Source organism: Macaca nemestrina, chromosome 13 (assembly GCF_043159975.1).
Source record: "Macaca nemestrina isolate mMacNem1 chromosome 13, mMacNem.hap1, whole genome shotgun sequence".
Classification (NCBI taxonomy): domain Eukaryota; kingdom Metazoa; phylum Chordata; class Mammalia; order Primates; family Cercopithecidae; genus Macaca; species Macaca nemestrina.
Genome location: NC_092137.1, coordinates 46,441,527 through 46,465,427, shown reverse-complemented (window position 1 = coordinate 46,465,427; position 23,901 = coordinate 46,441,527). Strand labels below are relative to the sequence as shown.

Genomic DNA, 23,901 nt, shown 5'->3' with positions numbered 1-23,901 from the left:
GACCTTTTTTCTTCTCTTTTGATGTTAAGAGCTACACAACATACTTAAATATTAAACAACATCTCTATCAATGGGGAACTGCCCAATCCAATAGTATAGCGAAAGCCTGTGCCCAAGCTGGGTGAGATAGAAGAAAGAAAGAAAGGCTGTGAGATGGGCTCCAACCCAATTCATTTTCAGTGTAGAGCAGAAACACCAACCACTTCTGGATTTCTCTATTCTCAACATTTAACAAAATGGCTCCAAACGGAGGACTCTGTCTCTCCTGTTAAGCCTTTTATAAGGTGCAGTTAGTTTCCCACTTACGTAACTGCTTTTAATACGTGCCTTGAAAACTTAGGTGGAAAAAGTTTGGCATCTAGGGGCAGCTCGAGGATGAGCATTTTCATCCTGGCCGGGCTGCCACAGTCTTGCCCCAGTCTATATGGCATATCACAGCCAAACGGGGACATAAATGCTCCCTCTAACTGTGTCTTGGTTTGGCCAGAGATGGCCTTAAACCAGTCTGTTCTCAGGGTTACTGTTCCCTACCTCCAGCATGCACCTATGCTTTGTATTTTCACAAGCAAGATTTGTAGTTTCAGATGATAAATATTTATTGGGCATCTACTGCCCATGGGCCTTGCTAAGAACTGTGGGGTGCGCGAGACATATAAAAACGTAATTCAGGCTGGGTGTGGTGGCTCACGCCTGTAATCCTAGCACTTTGGGAGGCCGAGGTGGGTGGATCATGAGGTCAGGAGATCAAGACTATCCTGGCTAACATGGTGAAACTCTGTCTCTACTAAAAATACAAAAAAATTAGCCAGGCGTGGTGGCAGGTGCCTGTAGTCCCAGCTACTCGGGAGGCTGAGGCAGGAGAATGGTGTGAACACAGGAGGTGGAGCTTGCAGTGAGCCAAGATTGCACCACTGCACTCCAGCCTGGGTGACAGAGCGAGGCTCCATCTCAAAAACAAACAAAAACCCCATAATTCATCCTGCCCTTGCTTTTAAGCTGCACAAACAGCAAATGAGACAAGAGGTTGCCCTGTATACACAGTAACCATAGACTAAATATTTGTTGTTGGCGGTGAGACCAGACATTGTATGGGCTGGCAGAAACACGCGAAAGATCATGGTGGGTTATTTCAGAAGACAGGAGAATCACACCCGATATAGTCAGTTTCCTTCGATTACTCATGTGTATCTTTGTAAAATTCTGTTTTGACTTCCCTGTGGAAAACAGATGAGCAAGTGACATAGGGGCATAATAGTGGCAATATCTGATACAATTCACAACTTTCAGAGGAAAAAAGTCTTACTCTCTTGATGAGTTTAGTCAGTTTTCTACCAGTCTCTTATGCCATAAGAAGAGAAGCAAGACATCAATCTGTGGATGACTTTGGGACTCAGAGAGGCTCTGTAAATTCAAGGTGTTATTCCCTATTCAGTCTTGTTTATTTCTTCCATCCATTTGTTAAAAGACCTCATCAGCTGTGGACACAGTTGCCTCTGGCACCTACTTTATTTTACCTTTCTTAACAACTGTTTATTGAGCACTATTTTATATCCATCACCAAACTTAGCACCAAATAGTAGAATAACTATTTTTAGAATAAAATGTAGCATATATGAATTAGACAAAATATAGCAGCTTTTAAAAGTCTCCTCATTAACTTCGTCTAGATTTTTAAACTTTTCAAGGGTAACGGCTCCGTGTTGCCTGTGTGCTGACTGTAGACTCTAGTTATGATCCATGAGGTTGCCATACAATTTGGGAGTGCTGTGCTTCACAGAGCCCACAGTCTGCCACCCACTTCCTTCCGAGGCAGATAAGACTGGAGCTCACGCAAGGTTTGTTTTCAGCTGTTAATAGATTGATTCCTTGGTAATGTCTCCATTTTAGAAAGGCCATACAGGTTAGTACAGAAATTGCAAACTTCAGGTCCCACTGACAGTAGGTTTGGCTATCAGGAGCAGTGTGTGAAAGATTCCGAAGACACCTCTGGGCTCAGAGGTGCTGTAACTGATTAATATTGCCTGTTTTGGGGGTGGACTGGGTGAGGGAAGCACAAGTGGTATCTATGCATTTGCCATCCCCGATATAATGGAAACAGCAAAAGCTTTGGAGTGAGGCCTCTCAGCTTCAAATCTGGGCTCTGGCTCTGTCTGCAAGACCTGAGGCAAGTCATTTGGCCTCTCTACATCTCAGCTCCTCATCTATAAATGGGAATAATATCTATTTCACAGGCTTGATGGAAAGCAGTGGTTCTCAAAGTGTGGTCCAGGGATGAGCAACATCAGCATCATCTAGGAACTTGTTAGAAATGCACACTCTCAGGCCCCACCTCAGACCTGGGGGCTGAGTAAGAAATTCTGGGGATGAGGTCCAGCAGTCTGAGTTTTAATAAGCCCCAGGCAGTTCTGATGCACACTAAGGTTTGGAACCCCTGTTGTAAAGAGTCACAAATAAGTCCTGCAGTACTTACAAGGATAGAAGTTATGTTTTATCAGTCATGACTGATGTAGTCATCTGCCACACAGTGACTAGCAAAGCCTGGCTTATAGCAGGTGCTCAATACATTCTAACCTCTTTTTCTTGTAAAAATATGAGCTGCCAGCATAAGAACCTAGTGGGTGGGGAAGAGAAGGGGTTTGTGTATTGTTTCAGGTGGAGAAATTAGCTAGTGCGGTGGTTCAAAGACTTAAGCAAATGCTTGGCAAGATGTCTGGGAGATTTCCTCCCCCAAGAAGAAGGAAGTAAGTGGGCCCAGGATTCTGTAGCAGCTGACAACAATAATTATTCTCAGGGAAGAATTTCAGGGAAGGGTACCTATACATCACCCAAATCAGGAAGGATTCAGATCCAGCCCACAGCAAGCTTGCCTTAAACCTCATTCAGAGAGTTGAAGTTACTTAAGTCCCAAAGGCCTCTATTTAAAATAGTTTCACATGCTCCACAGGATGAACTGAAAATAGGTCTACTGAGGTGCCAGTACTATATCCTATATACCAGGTATTATATACAATAAACTTATGGTGCCTCCATCCTTCTCTCCCTGACACCCTTCTCTCCCAAATATCATGATGTTGATACAGTCTTTGTTTGCCTCACAGGTATAAACAACGGGGCAGTGATTTCCATTCCTGCTCAGGCTGTTGGGGGGGTGCCGGGGAAAACAGGTAATATGTTTATAAAGACAAGTCACTAATCATTAGGAAAATGCAAATCAGAGCCAAAATGAGATACCACTTCACAACCACTAGGATGGCTGATATCTTTAAAAAAAAAAAAAAAAAAAACAGAAAACAACAAGTGTTAGCAGGGAAATGAAGAAACTGGAACTCTTATGCACTGCTCATGCAAATGTACAATGCTATGGCTGCTATGGAAGACAGTACAGCAGTTTCTGAAAAAAAATAAACACAGAATTACCATATGATCCAGAAATTCCACTTCTAGGTCTACACCCAAAAAAACTGAAAATAGGGACTCAAATTGTACACCATGTTCACCATGATTCACAACACCCAAAGGTGGAAACAACTCAAATGTCCCTTGACAGAAGACAAGATAAACAAAATAGAGTGTCTACACACCATAGGATATTCAGCCTTAAAAAGAAATAAAATTTCGAATACATGTTGTAACTTGGATGAACCTTGAAAACATTACGCTAAGTGAAATAAGCCAGACATAAAAGCACAAATATTTTATATGTCTATATATACAATCTACTTGGAATAGTCATATTCATGGAGAAAGTAGAATAGTGGTTATCGGGGACTGGAGCATGTGGGGAAGAATAAAGAGTTATTATTTAATGAGTACAGAGTTTCCATTTGAGATGATGAAAAAGTTATTGAGATGACCAGTGGTGACTGTAGCCCAACAATGTGAATAGACTTAATGCCATTGAATCGCATATTTAGAAATAGTTAAAATGGTAAAAAAAAAAATTGTTAGGTATATTTTACCACAATAAAAAAAGAAGATTTAACCACCTTAACCCCACTACTACCAGCAAAGAAAAACAACAACACAATGCAAAGCTTCTACAGTACTCTTAAACTAAACTCTCACATGAAGTAAGTATCTTGAATAGAAAAGACTCCAAAACCTCTCCCTGCTTGAAATCTAAGATGATAATGGCACGGGCAGACAGTTTTCTTAATGTACTTTCATCTGCCACACTCCAAGCATATCTGCTGTGAAAAAGAGACACAGCTGAAAATGGAGATTTAGCTCTGGCTGTCCAGTGTGTTCATCCAGTGGCTTCAAAATCCCTATTCTCCTTTCCATTAATGAAGGTTTGCTTCGATCTTTCCATTAGCCCACAAACTACTATTAGAAAAGCCATTTATCAAATTAACACTGAGTACTGCAAAAGTCATCTGCAAGCGGCGTGCACTTTTCCACGTAGGAGTTGCTATGCCAACAGCTGCTCCATGTGCATTGTACAGAAGTAGCCATTTCAACAAAGTCCCGTTCAACAATTCTCAGGACCAATTCAGTCTTACTGTCCCTTTGCACTCCCCAAATGTGCACACATGGCAAGGACCCCACCAGAATCAGGTAATGACCAACTAAGGGAGGAATTACAAAATCAACAAATGTCTGCACACCGAAAATTTTGAAAAGCAGGCAACAATTAGTTCCTCTCTTTAACTTGTACTCCTACTCCCATCCTCATTCCTCGGGAATACAGAGTCAAGGAATTTGATGTAATAAGAGTCTGGCCAGTAATTCTAGAAAAAGGAGTCCAGGGTGAATAAACTGAAGGAGAGACTATAATTATTCAAATTGTTGTAATAAGTCATTTGCCTGAAGAGCAGACAACTATAAACAAAATGAGGCAAAATCCTTGCATTCTGCTGTCGCCAAATTTTGTTGCAAATTTTTGTTTTAAAAGATGCCTGGGAACTCTTAAATATGTTTAAACTGACTGGCATTATCATGCTTTCCCACAGATACAAAAAATTCTGAAAAAGAGAGCTTAGGAAACGATTTGTCTTGACTAAACAGTAAACTTTACAAGCAATTCCCAGCCACAAGCGATCATCCCCAGCCTCATACTATAACTTCTGATTAAATCAAACATTCAATTCAGTTTAAAAATGAATCAAAGAAAATAAGCAAATGCCACAGACACCTGGCTCCAAAATGAAGAGGAATCACCAGAATATCAAAGTTTATTGTAAATCTATGCCACACTTCCAACCATGATCAGCAATGGAGGAGAAAAAGCTAATCACAACCCTTAAAAATATACCATTTCCAAGGATGAGATAGAAACACTGATAGCACCTTTTTCAGCTAAACTAGTTGGGTTTTTAAAATAATCTTCCAACTGTCAGCAAATCTGAATGATACTTTCTTTAAAGTTTTCAATATCATGGAAACAATTGTATAAAGAAGAAAGAGTGCCTTTTTAAAGATACAGATTGTGTCATAAAATTTCAGGAGGACAATAACTAATTAAAATTAAAAATGGAGCTTATTTGAAATCTTGGTCACAGGAACACCACTGAAGAAAAACTTGTTCTCCCAGCTAGCAGCTCCTGGCTCAAAGCAATACATATATGGGCCACACTGGAGGATCATTTTACCCAGAATAAGGTCTGGCCCAGCCCTGGAAGCTGTCATCATTGCAGCCTCTTCCTATGTAATCAAGTGAATTATTCTAAGTCTAGAGAAAGGCCTACATGGCACTTAACCTTTTATTTTGTAGCTATTTCTGGGGCACCATAGCTAACACACTGGTCAGAAATATAGAAAAGATGCCACTTTTCAGGTAACACATTAGTCAGAAATATAGAAAAGATGCTGCTTTTCAGGTTTGAAAATAATGTTGGGCTGGTTACAGCTTGTTTTCTGAGCCTGGACAATGAATAAGAGTTTCACTATGATACCTCTATAAGTGGAACTTAATACAACTATGTATTAAATCTTTGTAACTTAGTAGCAAGAGATAGTTCTGATATATTGCTATATAAAAAATGCATTTCACAATAGCATATAACATAATGCAGGCATACCTCATTTTATTGTGTTTCACAATTAATAATGTTAATAACTAATAATTAATGGTGAATTTAGGGGAGACATGTCATGTGAATTTACAAGTAGTTCTGCTACAACATGGCATATGAGCTTCTAAAAATCACTACACTATGCAAAAATAAAAACCACAGAGCTTATGGGAAAGAAGAGGTTAGGGTATAACACTCAAAAACTTTCTCAGCAACACAAAAAGATGGGAACTTAATAAAAATGGTGGCACAGTTTTATACATGTTAAGTGGTTAAGAAACATAGGCATGCCTCGTTTTATTATGCCTTACTTTATTGCACTTTGCAGATATTGCACTTTTTACAAATTGAAGGTTTGTCAGGCAAGTTTATCCATGCCATTTTTCCAATAGTATGTGCTCACTTCATATCTCCGCGTCACATTTTGGTCATTCTTGCAATATTTCAAACTTTCATTATTATAGCTATTATGATGATGGTCTGTGATCAGTGATCTCTGATGTTACCACTGTCATTGTTTTTAGGCATCATAAACTGCACCCATGTAAGACAGTGATCTTACTCAGTAAATGTTGTGTGTGTTCTGACTGGTCCAGTGATTGACTGTGTGTGTGTGTGCGTGCGTGTGTGTGTCTCCCCACCCCCCCAATCCTTCCTATTCCCTGAGACACAACAATATTGAAATTAGACCAATTTTAATAACTCTACAATGGGCTCTATGTGTTCGAATGAAAGGAAGAGTCACACATCTCTCACTTTAAATCAAAAGTTAAGGAATGATTAAGCTTAGTGAGAAGATCAAACCAGGCATAATATTCCCTTAAGCCAAAGTCTAATCCAGAGCAAGGCCCTAACTCTCTTCAATTCTATAAAGGCTGAGCAAGGTAAGGAAGCTGCATAAGAAAAGTATGAAGCGGCCGGGCACGGTGGCTCACACCTGTAATCCCAGCACTTTGGGAGGCCGAGGCGGGCACATCACGAGGTCAGGAGATCAAGACCATCCTGGCTAACACAGTGAAACCCCGTCTCTACTAAAAATACAAAAAAATTAGCCAGGCATGGTGGCAGGCATCTGTAGTCCCAGCTACTCGGGCGGCTGAGGCAGGAGAATGGTGTGAACCCGGGAGGCGGAGCTTGCAGTGAGCCGAGATAAAGCCACTGCACTCCAGCCTGGGTGACACAGCGAGATGCTGTCTCAAAAAAGAAAAAAAAAAAGTATGAAGCTAGCAGAGGTTGGTTCGTTACATTTAAGGAAAAAAGACATCTCCATAATATAAAAATGCAAGGTGAAAGAGCAAGTGCTGATATGTAAGCGGCAGCCAGTTATTTAGAAGATCTAGCTAGGATCATTGATGAAGGTGGCTACACTAAACAGATTTTCAGTGTAGATGAAAGAGCCTTATGCTGGATGAACACACCATCTAGGACTTTCACTGCAAGAGGGAAGAAATCAATCCCTAGTTTCAAAGGACAGGCTGACTTTCTTACTAGGGACTAATGCAGCTGGTGACTTTAAGCTGAAGCCACTTATCATTTACCATTCTGTAAATCCTAGGGTTCTTAAAAATTATGCCAAATCTACTTCATTGGTGCTCTATCAGTGGTACAACAAAACCTGGATGACAGCACATATGTGTATGTGCTCGCTGTCAATACTTCTAGTTACTCAAGAGCCCTGATGGAGATGTACAAAATTAATGTTGTTTTCATGCCTGCTAACACAAGATCCATTCTGAAGCCCATGGATCAAGGAGTAATTCTGACTTCCAAGTCTTATTCAAGAAATGTTGTGACGCTACAGCTGCCATAGATAGTGATTCCTAGATGAATCTGGGCAAAGTAAATTGAAAGCCATCCAGAAAGAGTTCACCATTCTAGATACCATTAACAACCCTTGTAATTTGTGGGAGGATGTCAAAATATCAGCATTAACAGGAGTCTGGAAGAAGTTAATTCCAAGCCTCATGGATGACTTTGAGGGGTGCAAGACTTTAGTGGAGGAAGTAACTGCAGATGTGGAAGAAATAGCAAGAAAACTAGAAGTGGAGCCTAAAGATGTGACTGAACTCTTGCAGCCTCATGATAAAACTTGAACAGATGAGTCAGACCTTCTTACAGATGAGCAAAGAAAAGTGGCTTCTCAAGATGGAATTTGCTCCTGGTAAAGATGGTGTGAACACTGTGGAAACGACAACAAAGGACTTAGAATATTACATCCACTAAATTGATAAAGCAGTGGCAGGGTTTGAGAGGACTGACACCAATTTTGAAGGAAGTTTTACTGTGGGTAAAATGCTATCAGACAGCATCACATGCTGCAGAGTCTTTCATGAAAAGACGACTCCATTAATGTAAAAAACTTCATTCCTGTCTTATTTTAAGGAATTGCCACAGCCACCCCAGCCTTCAGCAACCATCACACTAATCAGTTCTGCAGCCACCGACATGGAGGCAAGAACCTCTCTCCCAGTAAGATTATGACTCACTGAAGGCTCAGATGATTGTTCGCATTTCTTTTAGCAATAAAATATTTTTAAATTAAGGTATAGATATTGTTGGCCAGGTGCGGTGGCTCATGCCTGTAATCCCAAAACTTTGGGAGGCTGAGGCAGGTAGATCACTTGAGGTCAGGAGTTCAAGACCAGTCTGGCCAACATGGCAAAACCCCATCTCTACTAAAAATATAAAAATTAGTCGGGTGTGGTAGCACATGCCTGTAATCCCAGCTACTCGGGGGTGCTGAGGCACCAGAATCGCTTGAACCCAGGAGGTAGAAGTTGCAGTGAGCCAGGACTGCCCCACTGTACTCCAGCCTGTGCAACAGAGTGAAACTGTCTCAAAAAAAAAAAAGGTACATACATTTTTTTAGACATAATGCTAAAATATGAACATAACTTTCATACGCACGAGGAAACAAAAAAAATCATGTGACTCATTTTATTGTGATATTCACTTTACTGTAGTGGCCTGGAACAAACCTACAATATCTTAGAAGTATGCCTGTATTCTATAATTATATATCAATATTCATGATACAGAGAAAAGTATGTTCACCAAAGAGTTAACAGTGGTTATCTCTGGGTGGTGGAATTTTGGTGATTTTTATTTTTATCTCCATGCCTTCTTTTACTATGACTTTTTATGGGCAACATGTGTATTTTTTATAATCAGAAGAAAACAACATAGCAACTTTAAAAATAATTTTACAGGAGAGACAATTCATGGAGATGGATGTGTGTGCACATGGTCCCAGAGCCTCCCTAACTCCCCTTGTGCTATAATCTTCCAAAGAATTTGAGGGGGCTCTGCCCCTCTTGCCCTCTACCCTCAGAGCCCAGAGCACCCCTGGGTGACGTCTGCAGATCCCTGTCCTCCCTCTACATCCTGCCCTCGGTCCAGCAGTGTGAGTGAGCTGCTCCTGCACTGGGGCCAGCCATTCAAGGAGCAAGGAAATATTATGCAAGAGCACAGGAAGTCAGAGGAGACAGGATTCTGGGCAGGCCTGGCAAGGAGTCTGTGTGAACTCCAGTGAACAAGCAGACTTTGCTCAGTGGGGCCAAAGCCAGCAGAAAGCCTTCCCAGGGCAGCAAAAGGGAGCCGTCCACCTCATGTCTCTGGCCAGTGGGCAGCCATCCAGAACTTGATGTACCTGATGTGAGGCAGATAAACCCAAGTCTCAATATTTCTACTCTTCTGGCCCAAGTTCAAGGTGACTCCCCGACACTTACGCACTGTGACTCACCTCCGTCCCACAGTATGCACCCCCGCCCCCTCTGTACAACATGACTTCATTCAGTGATTTCCAAACCTGCTCCTCTCACGGCCACCAGCTTTCCAGTTCAGTCCTCTCTCACTGTCTCAGAATGAGGGACACAGTTCCTCCGGCTTGCCTGCAGGGGGTGGCTCACATCAGTATCAGCGCTGAAAACTTCAGATACGTTCATGTACGTGTACATGAGTCACAGCGGCCACAACCTCTTCTTTTGCAGTAGTTGATATTTTGGAAGCCCCAATCCAACTGGCAGGGCAGAGATCATATCAACCATCTAACAGAAGTGGAAACTGAGGCACAGAGGGAGTGCAGTGTGACCTAGTTGAGGGTGCTCACCATCACCCCAGCAGCCTGCCTCCTTCTCCCTGGCATCGGGAGATGGAGACACTACCCCTCCTGCAAGCACAACTCTCCCTTTTTGTAGAAACCACTGGGCAGCCCAGCTTCTCATACCCTAGCCCACCTCCTTCTTGAGGGTGGTGGTCCTGCTGCTGTCATGGCAGTGGGCTGGGCCACGCCCAACAGTGACTTCCAAGTCTCTCCCCCTCTACAACAGAACCTCCTCTTGAAGAACGGGGAGTTCCTTCCTACAACCTCCCACCAATTATCTTTAATCATCCCCCCTCCTTCCCTCTAAGGGAGCATGTGAAAACAGGAGTCAGGACCAGGCTCCACTTGAAATTTACTTCACCATGGAGCTGGAACCCTACTGGGGATCTCTGAGCCAATTTTGACTGGTTCCCATGTACTAGTCCATTTGGAAGATGGGGAAACTGAGGCCCAGAGATATCATCCAGCTGGTTAGCACTTGCCTTTGCTGACTAGCAGGCCACAGGAATAGATATGCAAATAGGATGTTTTCCCGAACAGAAAGGACCTAGATCTGAGTGGACGGATAGTCAGGGCTGGGTAGAAATGGGGCTGTAGTCCTAGGACCCCCAATCCCTTTGGCATCTGTGGAGGGGCAGGCAGTGGCTTTTCAACATGCAGAGCCAGCCATGTAGAGAGTGACACCCACCCAATCACTGCCCCTGGCCTGATAATTGCTAATTGTGGTAGGAACTGACAGTGGCATTCTCCTGGGACTATGTTGTGTATTTCCAGACGCCACCAACACACAATGGCCTCTACTCCTCTGGTGTAAACACTGCCAAATAAGACAAACAATAACATCACCACGACAGAAAAAGAAGGTGCCAAGAGAGACAGCAGGGGTCTGTGGAAAGAGTCTGGGTCTGGGAGCTGTTCAGGTAGGCACTGCCACTCTCTGGTGATCACATTTTTGTGCCTCAGTTGTTTCATCTATTTGACAAAAAAATGACAAAAGCTTCAATCTATATAAAGAGCTTTGGAAAAAAAATGAGCACTGAACAAATATAAGAAATAATAGGCTGGGCGCGGTGGCTCAAGCCTGTAATCCCAGCACTTTGGGAGGCCGAGACAGGCGGATCACGAGGTCAGGAGATCGAGACCATCTTGGCTAACACGATGAAACCCCGTCTCTACTAAAAAATACAAAAAAAAATTAGCCGGACGTGGTGGCGGGCACCTGTAGTCCCAGCTACTTGGGAGGCTGAGGCAGGAGAATGGCGTGAACCCGGGAGGCGGAGCTTGCAGTGAGCCGAGATTGTGCCACTGCACTCCAGCCTGGGTGACAGAGCAAGACTCCGTCTAAAAAAAAAAAAAAAAAAAGAAATAATAATGTTGAAGACAAAGACCCAACAACCCCAGATTATTTCACTGAACAAACATTTAAGAAGCACCTCCTGTGTGCAGGCACCGCCCCAAACCCAGAGGATATGGCAGTAAGCATGTAATGCGCGGTCCCTGCCTTCATGAAGCTTACGAACTAGGGGGCAGCAAAGGTGATAGATAATAAGCAAATCAATTACGACATGTGGGGCTGGTCACTATGGCTCACGCCTGTAATCCCAGCACTTTGGGAGGCCGAGGTGGGCAGATCACCTGAGGTCAGAATTCAAGACCAGCCTGGCCAACATGGTGAAACCCCGTCTCTACTAAAAATACAAATATGGCATGGTGGTGTACGCCTGTAATCTCAGCTACTCAGGAAGCTGAGGTGGGAGAATCGCTTGAACCTGGGAGGTGGAAGTTGCAGTGAGCTGAGATTCTGCCATTGCACTCCAGCCTGGTGACAGAGTGAGACACTGTCTCTAAATAAATAAATAAATAAATAACATGTGGGAAATGCTGTTAAAACAAAACAAAACAAAACAGGAGGGAGGTTAACTAAAAGAGTTGAGAAAATGCTTCCCTAGGGAGGTGATATTTAAGCTGAGACCTGAAGGCCGAAGTCAGCTGGCCAGCCTCATGGGTGGGGCTAAGGGATGAGCAAGCTTAGGCATTAGGGGCATCAGAGATGTTACAGATGAAGGATCAGAGGCCAGAGCTGAGTGGCCTGTCACATCTCATGGTCAGTATGTAGCACAGCCAGACGTTTGCACTCAAAGCCTTTTTTCCACTGTTAGAAACACTAGAAGGTCAAGGTGTCTTTTAGGTGTCAGCATTCACTCTATTTCTCTATCGGCTAGTAGCTGTCTGACCTCTTAAAGACCATAGGCAAGTCATCTGCTTTCTTTGGGAGCCCACAATTAGGTCTTGCTCATAAGATGCAAAGCAACAAGTAGGACCTGAGCAGACATGGTACAGATGTAGCTCTTTAGGTTGATTTGGGTGTGCTGAGTTGAAGGGATATTCCCATTCTCGACAGACTCACATCTGGCACAAACAATCTCCATCTCCACAGGGGAGGGAAAAACGGGTCAGATGTGGAAAGGAGCATAACTGGTCAGACCCTTTATCCAGAATCCTGGAAGTGTCCTTAGTCTCTTGGTATAATCAGATTTCCTCACATCTCAGGGTATGGGCAAAAATAGAACTTATAGCCAAAAATCATTGTTAGCAAAAACTAATAATTCTGAAAATCCCAGCCAGGTAAGAGCAAGAGTCTCCTAGCTTTTCCTAAGGCTCCCTTCCAACTGCAGCCAAATCACATCAACAGGCAATAATGTACCTAATGATTATATTGCTGTGCTTGTTAATAATGATGCCTTGAAGGTCTGCCCTTTATACTTTTCAAAGTTCTATTGCGATAATAGTTGCAAAAGTGATTTTTAAAATGTAATAGACTTTAAAAATGCATGGTTTTATGAAACTCTAGCTCATTTCAAACTCATAATAGTACTCTGAGAAAGCAGCAAATATGTCTAACCCCATTTAGAAAGGGGTTAAAGAAAGGTTAAATTACCTGTCCTAGGTCACACACATCATAGAAAGATCTAGAAAAGTCTTTCGAACTCCTAGAGACTTGAGAGCTCCTCTGAACCCCATGTGGAGGTAGGCTTTGCCAGGGACACAAAAAGAGAGAAGGTGACTCGGGAGCATTTACAATCCATTTGGCAAGATAAAAGCCAAGAAACACAGAACCCTGTGGTCATCCCAACGCTAATTTTGGAGGCAAAGAAATTCAAGTGGGTGAAAGTTTGTCTCTCTCCAAAATAAACATGTACTCTGCCTTGTCCCTGAAGATCTAACTCAAGAAGAATTAAGTTGTCGTCATTGCCCTGGTAATATTTGGAGCCATACAAGGAGATACAGGTGGCCTGGAATCACCAGGCTTATGTTGATTTGGGTATGGAAAATGGTTTCAAATGTGCTCAAAAGAGATGGCTCAGGAACAAAGGAATCAATGCTCACAGTCACCCACACTCCTTTCTGCCTGGGTTTTCTGCTCACCAGGCTTTCCCAAGGCCTTGGGCTGGCTGACGGCCACAGTGACCACACCACCCTCAGGTGTGCCCGTGTCTCAACATCTCACTAGCCAAGGTGGGGAAAAGTACTTCCTAGGAGTTCAGCAAAGGCAACACTGCAACTTTTCAAAAGGATGTTTTACTTTAAAAAGGAAGAGAAAAGGAAATGAACACAACGGAATAGACATGGATATGTTCATAGGTTTCACACTCTAACAGAGATCTAGTCACAGGTTAGCTTGGTAGGACATCTTCCTTTTCCTTCTGGAGGTCCACCTGGAGCTGTGAGAAGGTAGATGCTAGACTTAAATTTCTTTTTCTTTTTTTTTTTTTTTTTTTGAGACGGAGTCTCGCTCTGTCCCCCAAGCTGGAGTGCAGTGGTACGATCTCGGCTCACTGCAACCTCCGCTCCCGGGTTCACGCCATTCTCCTGTCTCAGCCTCCCAAGTGGCTGGGACTACAGGCGCCCACCACCACGCCCGGCTAGTTTTTTTTTTTTGTATTTTTAGTAGAGACGGAGTTTCACCATGTTAGCCAGGATGGTCTCGAACTCCTGACCTTGGGATCTGCCCGCCTCGGCCTCCCAAAGTGCTGGAATTACAGGCGTGAGCCATCGCGCCGGGCTAGACTCAAATTTCTAGCCATGGCAAGATTTGGGTAAACAACACTTTCTGGCCTAGGGGAGTTCTTAGGAGATTCTTGAGACTAGTTCCCTTAGTTTGGGCTGCACTGTGCTCCAGTGCAGGAAAGGACTGCAGGTCCTGGTTCTGACAGTCCAGGCTCCTTTCCACCTAACTGCAGAGGGCCCTTCCCTGCTCTCAGACCTGAGGCTCAGCAGCCTGCACAGAGTAGGCAATGAGCAGAGGATGACTGTAGAGTAGGTGATTGAACCAACCAATCCTGCCTGGACCAGGCAGCAGTTTCCCAGTTCTACAGGCATTTATTACTAGAGGGACAGAAAAGGAATAAGAGGCCAAACATGCCAGGCGCGGTGGCTCACGCCTGTAATCCCAGCACTTTGGGAGGCCAAGGCCGGCAGATCACGAGGTCAGGAGATCGAGACCATTCTGGTTAAAACAGTGAAATCCTGTCTCTACTAAAAATACAAAAAATTAGCCAGGCATGGTGGCAGGCACCTGTAGTCCCAGCTTCTGGGGAGGCTGAGGCAGGAGAATGGCGTGAACCCAGGCAGTGGAGCTTGCAGTGAGCCAAGATCACGCCACTGCACTCCAGCCTGGGCAACAGAGTAAGACTCCCTACCCGCCCCCCGCCAAAAAAAAAAAAAAAAAGACCAAACATGCAGTTGTCATTGTGAGGTTAAATTCCAAGCCAAAAGTACTCAGGAGTTATATGGCCTCCCTCAAAGTACCAGTGGACAGAGTGAGCTAAAGTGACTTGGATGAGACCGGCTGGCCTCTACTGGTCCCTGGAATGGAATCTTCTCCAGTGATTTGGGATCTCTGGCCAAGGCCTGGCCCACAGTGTTCAGCTGTGACTTTAAGTGCTTCTAAATTCCTCCAGGGAAAAGGTTATACCTGCTCAAGGAGGGAAAAACCCCCAGCTGCTCTACCCAGGTGACTTCAGGAAGACGGCTCCTTTTTTCCCTCTTCTGGCGGTATCATCCCAAGAACTTGAGTTAGGGCTTTAGGGAATGTTGTGACCAACACTAGGAAAGGAGAAGGTCAAGGAACAACTTGGTCACAGCGCTCTGTACAGGGTGTGCAATTAACAGTTATTGGTAGAAACTCATAAAAGGGATGGTCTGACTTGGATTTGGCTGTTTCATGCCCTACAAATAGTGGGATGTTGAAGGGACTGTTCTATCTTTCCATAATGGTTAGACTCAAAAACCTAGAATCCAGAATGAGAAAAGAATGAGAGCCTCATCAAATAATGAGAGGGACAAAGGTTTTACCGTCAGAAAGAGAACATGGGGATGAGGGTCACTGCTATTTTAGGATACAGCAAGCAGTCCTCTTCCAGCTCCCACTCCATAGACTAGGAGACTCAGACATGGCATTTATTACCCTGAGAAGTGGTACAGGCCAAAAAGAAACATATATCGGACTGATTTGGGCACATTCACACATGACTGATTTACTAAGGGCTAGCAGGGGAGGCTTTGAGGTCAATATTATAGAAGACAAATCATGGCCTCCTACAGCCACCCACTTGGTACTCACACTAGAGCCAGGCTTCTGGTTGGAGGGCTAATGGAGATGTCCTGAGCAGCTTCTCATGTGCCAGAAGAGGCATGCGCTGCTCCCATGGCCCCAAGGCAACCCAAAGATTCCATCACAACATGACTCAGGAAGGCCTGCCCCTGAACTACCCAATGCCAGCCCAGGCCTGGTCCTCAACTCGTTTCTGCTAACAGAGCTCCAGATCCAGCTTTGGAAGGAACTGGCTCACCAGTCCTGGCCTGCACACTCTGTTTATTCCTGCCTCCTCGTTTTACTTATGCAATTCACCTCAAATGGAATGCCCGATACTCATGTGCCTATCCATATTCTACCTTATCTTCAAGACAGACCTAGATCTTCATGCTCCTCCAGGAAACCTCTCTGTAATCTCCACTAATCACTTCCCTAACTATTCCCAGTACACAAGATCTATTTACCCTTACTCTCACTTTATTACTATCAATCTTCCATTGTTTGCTCAATGTTTTATCTGAGTTGGTTTTGACTTCCTAACAAGATGGCAACATTGTAAAGCCAGAGCTTGGACATCCATTAACATAAACCATCTTATATTACTTAAACAAATCATTTTAGGACATCCTGAGTTCAGGGTCCATCTAACGCCTCTTTGTAACCTCACCCTGTACAGCAGAGCATCTGAATTTGGGAGAAACCTATAAATGTCTACACACAGTGATGATCCCCACAAACCCTCCTATACGCATGGTGGATAACCAATGAGGATAAGTTAGGTTGATGTGAGCAAAGTGTCTACCTGTGCTTCCAGTTCTCTACACCAAACTCCCAAAGTTCCTGACACAGACAGAATTACTCAGTCTACAAATAATTACTGAGCACCTAAAGAGACCTCTATTCTGACTTCTGTGGGGAAAAAAATAACAGGAAAAAATGACTGGGTCCTTGCTCTTGAAGGGCTTACCACTTAAGTGGTGATCAGGGACATATGCCACCCCCAGCCTTCAAAAGCAAGTTGTAAAAGCGTCATACAAATAACAAAACACAGACTGAAGACCATATACAAACACAGGGGTAACCAATGTGCAGTTAATCAGGGAAGGCTTCCCAGGGAAGATGATCTCTGAACTGAGAGCTAGTGCCCTCTCGCACAACTTCCCCATCTTGCTTTTAACTTTGAGATTAAGCTGGAGTATTTTGTTTGGCTGTACTCACCTTAGTGTATAAGGCATTCTTGAAGTGAAGAACTAATATAATACTAGCCTGATGTTTGCATCTGATATAAAGTTATGTATCAATAAGACCTGACTGTGGTCCCCCCAATTTTTTCTTTTCCTTTTTCTTTCTTTTTAAAGGGAAATAAGTAAAGGGGTCAAATCTACATAAATGAAGAAAGCAGAGCACAAGAGGCAAGCTTTCCAAGTAACCCAAGGGGCATGAACAAAGCAATTCTATTATTTAAAAAAAAAAAAAAAAACTAGGCACGATTTCAGAGCCCCCCCCAAAAAAAAAAGTAAGGTATTAGGGCACATCAGAAAATCAGACATCCTTGGCCTTCAGGAACATGCTATATTGTTAGAAAGGCAAAAACAAATAAAGTGTCATTAGATAACAAGGAAATATAAGCGGGCTCTTTGGCAAACAACCAGAAGCTAGTAATGCAGGGAGTGGGAGTGCCACTGTGGAAATTTCTACGTTCCCTTAGTGATTTTGTGCAAGATTTCGGGAAGCCTGGGCTCACAATAGAAAAGTCGGAGCTATTGGAATAGGAAGAGAGGGGGAAAGCATCCAAATGGAGGAGCTAGTGTGAGGGAACAGAAGTGGGAATGGGTACGGAAGCACTGCCTTTGAGGCTGTGGGAGGAGGCTTGTGTATTAGGAACTGAGGAGGCACAGTGAATGATGGCGAATGGGTGATAGAGGTGGGGTGGGGTCCCTTGTAGTCAGCAAGGTGAACTCCCACTGCCATGGTGGCTGCCCTTGGGAAGAAAACTAGACCAAGGACCCATGTTTTCACTGAGGCCCTGAGTGTCTAGCTAGTCTTTGGAGATCCCTAAGAGAAGCACCCAAATGCACAAAAGAAACCCCTGTCCCACTCAGGATTCTCTGTGCTCCGAGGACAGGACAATCCTGCTGAGGAGGCCCAAAACAGCTGCAGGATCAGCACCACGCGGACCTCTTCCGGGGGACTAGGAGAGCGATCTCAGCAGCCAGGGTGCCTTCCAGTCAGTTAGCAGGGAAATGCACAGGGGCACTAATTTCCATGGAACTCCGGAAGACTCTAGAGAGTCAGGGGACCACACAGTGCCCAGCCACACAGACTAGGGTTTCCTTAGACGTCTTGGCCATGACAAAGGCCCTCACCAAATGGGAGGGACACGTCAGCTGAGGCAAGACAAACAGAGTGATGGCAGGAAAGCCAAAAAACCAAGAAGAGCTTCAACTCCCATGCCCCACCCACCAATAACTCCCCCTAAGTCCCAGGTACAGAATAAAAGACAGACTCCTGCCGCACAATATGGTTACATTTATAGAAGCTCTCTTGTCACCAGTGAAATGTGACCTTCATACTTTCCTTATCTTAATATCTGGGTAAACATTTGTTGTGCAAGCACACAAATAAAGGTTCTAAAGGTGAAATGTGGTGTGTCCAACACCACCACACTGCTCCAAACCCAGGCCCCAGAGAGTCCTTTTAGCTCTGCAGAGGACTTCTCTCTCCCTTCACCCTGGGCACCAAGGCACCAAAATTAGCTTCGTCGACCTCAGCCAGCACTGGAGTGAACGCTGCCATTCGAAAATAGCATCTGAGAACTCTTGGAAACACAGGAGAGAAATACAAGGGTACAGTGGTTTGCAGAAACTTACTGCGAAAGCAATCTTACTGGAGTGCTTTTTTATCTAAATATACAGGAAAGGGGCATTATGAGGATTGACTCCAATCTGTGTAAAGTGAATTATATGCTTCTAGCTCCCATCCTCATTAATTCTATTAAGCGTGATTGTTTTCATTTAGAAAAATATTGTAGAGGTAACGTTCATAAAAGAGAGTTTATCAAATGACCCGTGCTTTGATCCCAAATTTTGCTATACTAACTTGCACGGTCCTATTATTTCTAGACACGCTCTAAAACATTGTGTCTCATTTCCCCATATATTTGATATATGTGATTTTTTAAATCTTATCTTGAAATGCAGAAGAAAGGATTCTCAAGCCGTCCCTCAAAAGGCACAATTTTCTGTTGTTTCTATGTGGAATTCATAAACAAAGCCAAGTAACCGATTTTTTCTGTGTGCTTAAAGGCACTCTTTCCTGCAACTGTGTGTGACGTATTTTTCCAGGACAATCTTTCTCAATACTCCAAAGTGCTTCAGTAACAGGAAGTCGTAAAGGTAGGAAGGAGGCCTGTAAATATTTGCTGTAATTACTCATTAGTAATGAGAATGGTTGGCATTGAATTTTGAGTCACCCTTTTGTGCTCATGGCTCATTACCTTGTAACTGGAGCCCAAGGTGGTACATATGGGCCTTCCCTCACCATGGACACCCAGGTCCACTTGTAGGTTTTACTTCAGACAGTGTGGCTTGTTTCTCTCAGCACCTCCATTTCCCAAATATAAAGGAAGGAAAGAATGATGGTCTTCTTGCTCCCTGCCCCCTACCCAGAGGCAGTCAGGAAAAATCTTATACAAAGTAGTGACAGTATGCAAAGTTTTTATCGAGAGTAAAATATGTGTATTTTTTTTTAATACTATACTAATACAACATGGAGAGACAGATAAATACTGCCTGGGTAGACACACAGCACAATGATTTAAGTGATTACCAAAAAATAATCATATACTTTAACAGATGTATTTTAAACAACGTATAAAATGCTTCTGAACTTTCTCAGATTCAGCTCATGTGTCCTCTTATTCATAACAAGCCACTGACTCCCCATAGTCACAGGCCAACATCAGGGCACCTCGGACTAAAAATGAGACCAAAAAACTCAACTAAAGCTGTTACAGAATTGATTAACTTGTAAGAATACTATCGGCTGTACCCCCTGCTTCTGGGGGCAGCCTACAGGGCAATGGGGGTTACCTTCAGCACCACAGTCAAGAGTACAACATACTGGACCCACTTTCCTGACCATGTGTTTGATGACACAGCCTAACCACATAAAATCACTAATTTGTTATGATTGTTACCACTTCTCTCTTAGTTTTTTTTAATTGGAGAGTTCCATGGCTGGGGATGGGGGGGACAGTTCAAGAAGTCACTAGGGGTGTATAAGACACTTCTAACAATCCAAGTCCATGGCTTTGTAGAATTCAGAAAATGTCAGATGAGTACATGGCAAATAAACGTGTTTTAATGGGATCATTTTTCTCATTGACAAGACACCCTTTCTGAAATATTTTTCCACATGAGAAAAGGGTCTGTTCACAGGATCATTGTCTGGCATGGAAATTACTTACAACTTTAAAACTGAGGAATCTTTCCAAGTTCGGGGGGGTGGGGGCAGTGGGAAATGTACCTCCTGGAAACGTGGAACTTCTGGCAGTGATGTCATCTAGTAAGAGTTTTGCTGACGTACAAGTGGCCCCTGCAAACAGCCTAAGGCAGTCAAGCAAACAGGTATTTCTTAAGAAATTAGAAAAAGCAAGGTCACTTAGAAGAGGATAACATTCTTGTCCATTCCACACCTGACTCTTCAGCTCCAGGGATCTCACAAAGGGTCTCGCCACTCTTCTTCACTATATGCTTTCATCAGATCAGTTCTGTGGCTTCCAACAGTGGGAACAGACAACGGTCACCAAATTACACCCAACATGTACTTGAAAATTACAGATGCTGTTAGGGGCACCCCATGGATGACCACCACATGGACTGTGACGCACAGGTGCCAACACGGCTCGCTTCTCTCTTGGTTAAGGTATGTGTCAATGCAATTCTGTTTGACAGCACTGGAAAAACTCAAGGTACCCTCTAGGTTCACAGTGCAGAGGCCAACAGTGTGATGGCTGTGAAGGCTCAGGACTCATCAGCGAAAGGGCGCTATAGAAATGCAACATGCTATTATCACAACAATCACAGCTATTTTTTATCCCCCTATCCATTCTTTCCTTCCTGTGCTTGCAATTTCAAAAGGATCAAAAGAGCCACAGGAAGTCCTGTGCATCTTGATGGTTCTTCAGAAGCCACAGAGGAAGAGCTTCTAACAGGTTCTCCTGCACAATGGAGTCCGAAGGCTGAAGTAATTATTGAAGTCTTGCCACCAGCGAAGGGTGGGAGGTGGAAAGCTTTGAACTTCTTGGGGCAGGAGAGAACCACCTCCTGTCAGGGTCTAGGAAAACCCATGAAAAATAAGAAATTCCACGAGTTCCATATTGGCCTTTCAGATCTTCCATCCCTATCTGCTTGTGAGGTTTGACGCAAGTGATAAATCACAAAAAGAGAAGTAATTATAATAATTATAAGGAAAACAACAAAGGCAGTTATCATTTATAGAGCACTTATTGTGAGTCAGAAGCGGTATTACATACTTTATAGATATCTTCAGTAAGGAAAGGATATATGGAACACCCATTGAGAGTATAGACTCTGGGGACCTCCTTTACTCAGATTGAATGCAGCTCTGCCCATGCTACCTATATGACCTTGGGCAGTTAACCTTTCTAGACTTCAGCTTTCCCATCAATGAAGTGGGGATAATAACAGGGCTTATCTCACAGGATTATTAATCCACATAAAGTTCTGAGGACGGCACTGACACAAATAAGACTGTCAGTTTTTTGTTTTGTCCTCATGCAAAATACAATTTCTTTCTTTTTTTCTTTTTAAGACAGAGCTTCGCGTCACCCAGGCTGGAGTGCAGTGGTGCGATCTCAGCTCACTGCAACCTCCGCCTCCCGGGTTCATGCCATTCTCCTGCCTCAGCCTCCCAAGTAGCTGGGACTACAGGTGCCCACCACCACGCCCAGCTAATTTTTTGTATTTTTAGTAGAGACAGGGTTTCACCGTGTTAGCCAGGATGGTCTCGATCTCCTGACCTCGTGATCCGCCCGCCCTGGCCTCCCAAAGTGCCGGGATTACAGGTGTGAGCCACCGCGCCAAGCTGCAAAACATAATTTCTATTAAGAACACATACATTCCTAGTACATGAAGGTCCTCCAAATAACTGTTTGAGGATGATGGAATATTTGAGAATAAATTTGTTTTCACAGTCATTTTTCAGAAGCATTAACAAAATGAATCATACTAGTATTTACCCTGTGCAGGGCACTCAGCTTCCCGTCCTTCCAAGATTGAGGGCAGACATGTAGGTGGACAGATACGCCAGCCAGGGACAGGGAAGATTAAGCGGCACCTCAGAACCTTTACTAGATACACCATCCTCCTCCCCGTTCTCCACCACAGGGAGCGGCAATGGCAGTGAAACACAAGAACTGCCTGGGATCTGAATAGAAAGATTCTGAAACATAAGGCAGTCACCAAATCAGGCATCCGAGAGCAAGGGCTTGCCTTTTCCCTAGCCTAGAACCTTCGAAAGGCTACTGAGAGCTGAACAGACTTCCTTCAGAACAAGTTGCTTCTATGCACAATGCCTTGCACACAGTTTCAGAGATTTACACGCCAGCCTCTGAAACCCATTCACAAAGCCTGGTTAAGAAGCTCCCTCTGCCTTCTTGGCCTTCCTGGAGTCATAGCTGTCTCCACTGATATTCTCGGGGGAACAGAAATTACTACCCATGTCATCTGTGGACCCCCGCCAGCTCCCTCTCCATGTCCCCACCCAAAGCAAGTGTGTAAAGAACAGGAAACCTTCCATTTCAGGGGCCTTTCTGTGTATGGGGTCGAAGTACACGAAAAGGAATACATCACAGGGAGCCCTGTGTGTTTTCTTTCTTCTCATTATCCCCCAAACACTGCCTTCTCCCATTTGACCTTCCTTCTGAGCCAGTCTTTAAGCTGGTGGTCAGCACCTACCCTGTGTGGTTCCAGGGACACTAGGAACAAATTTCTCCACCTCTAAATACATATAATACTCTTAAATAATTGTGTGTGCTTATGTGTGTGGGGGGGGGCGGGGGGGGTGGTTATTACCTGAAATGCTACTCAGAGCTTATCTTTTGCTTCAAAATAATAGATTTCTACAGAGAAGCATGTAGGCTGTCAGCTCTTTATATTCTTTCTCTCTCTCTCTCTCTCTCTCTTTCTTTTGTTGTCTTGCTCTGTCACCCACGCTGGAGTGCAGTGGTGTGATCTTGGCTCATGGCAACCTCTGCCTCCTGGGTTCAGGCAATTCTCCTGCCTCAGCCTCTCGAGTAGCTGGGACTACAGGCACGTGCCACCACGCCTGGCTAATTTTTTATATTTTTAGTAGAGATGGGGTTTCACCATATTGGCCAGGCTGGTCTCAAACTCCTGACCTCGTGATCCGCCTGCCTCGGCCTCTCAAAGTGCTGGGATTACAGGCATGAGCCACGGTGCCCAACCCCTTATATTTTCACCTAAGCTTCCTTGTATCTCCTTTTTTTTTTTTCTAATCAGACTAAGCAACTTGATAACCAGGACCATATCCCCTATTTTTTAGTATTCTCTTCAGCATTTTAGCCAGATTAGGAGTAGGTGTTCAATACAAGTTTGTTGTCTTATGGATTATATCTTAGGGAGAGTATCAGAGCTGGTGTACATCATGTGAACAGGCAGCATGGTATTGGTGGGGAGGGCGGTGGAAATATAGAGTACTAGGGCCCCAGGAGCCAATATTGCTAACTTGACAATATTGGTAAAAGACCTGTTATGAACTACCAGCGATGGTCAGTACTGAAAGCAAACGGGAAGATTCATCAGGCTAAAATGAAAAGGGAAACTAGCAGGTTGGCATAGGGCAGAACCAGGGAAAACAAAACAAAACCCCCAAAAAACTACTAGATAGATTTCCTGAAAAGTAGAAAAGCCTAAATCTCAAGACAATTAATGACAGCAAGTATTTTCAAATGTGTGAGCCTAAAATCCTGGAGCACTGAGAATTATCTCATTGGTTCCTTCCATTTCTAAACACTGTACTTAATACATTCCTAGAAAGTTGAGAATCACCCCCTCCCGCGCGCGCGCACACACACACACACGCAGACAGAGAAAGGAAGAGGGACATTCTAAGTAAATTAAACTTAGTCTCATGGTTTTCACTTC

General features: G+C 43.8%; 1 protein-coding gene across 1 annotated transcript in view; it reads right to left on the bottom strand.

Moving 5' to 3' along the window:
• LOC105464962 (endothelial PAS domain protein 1) overlaps positions 1–23,901 on the bottom strand; it is a 90,320-nt gene that overhangs the window by 61,754 nt on the left and 4,665 nt on the right. The window lies entirely within an intron of this gene.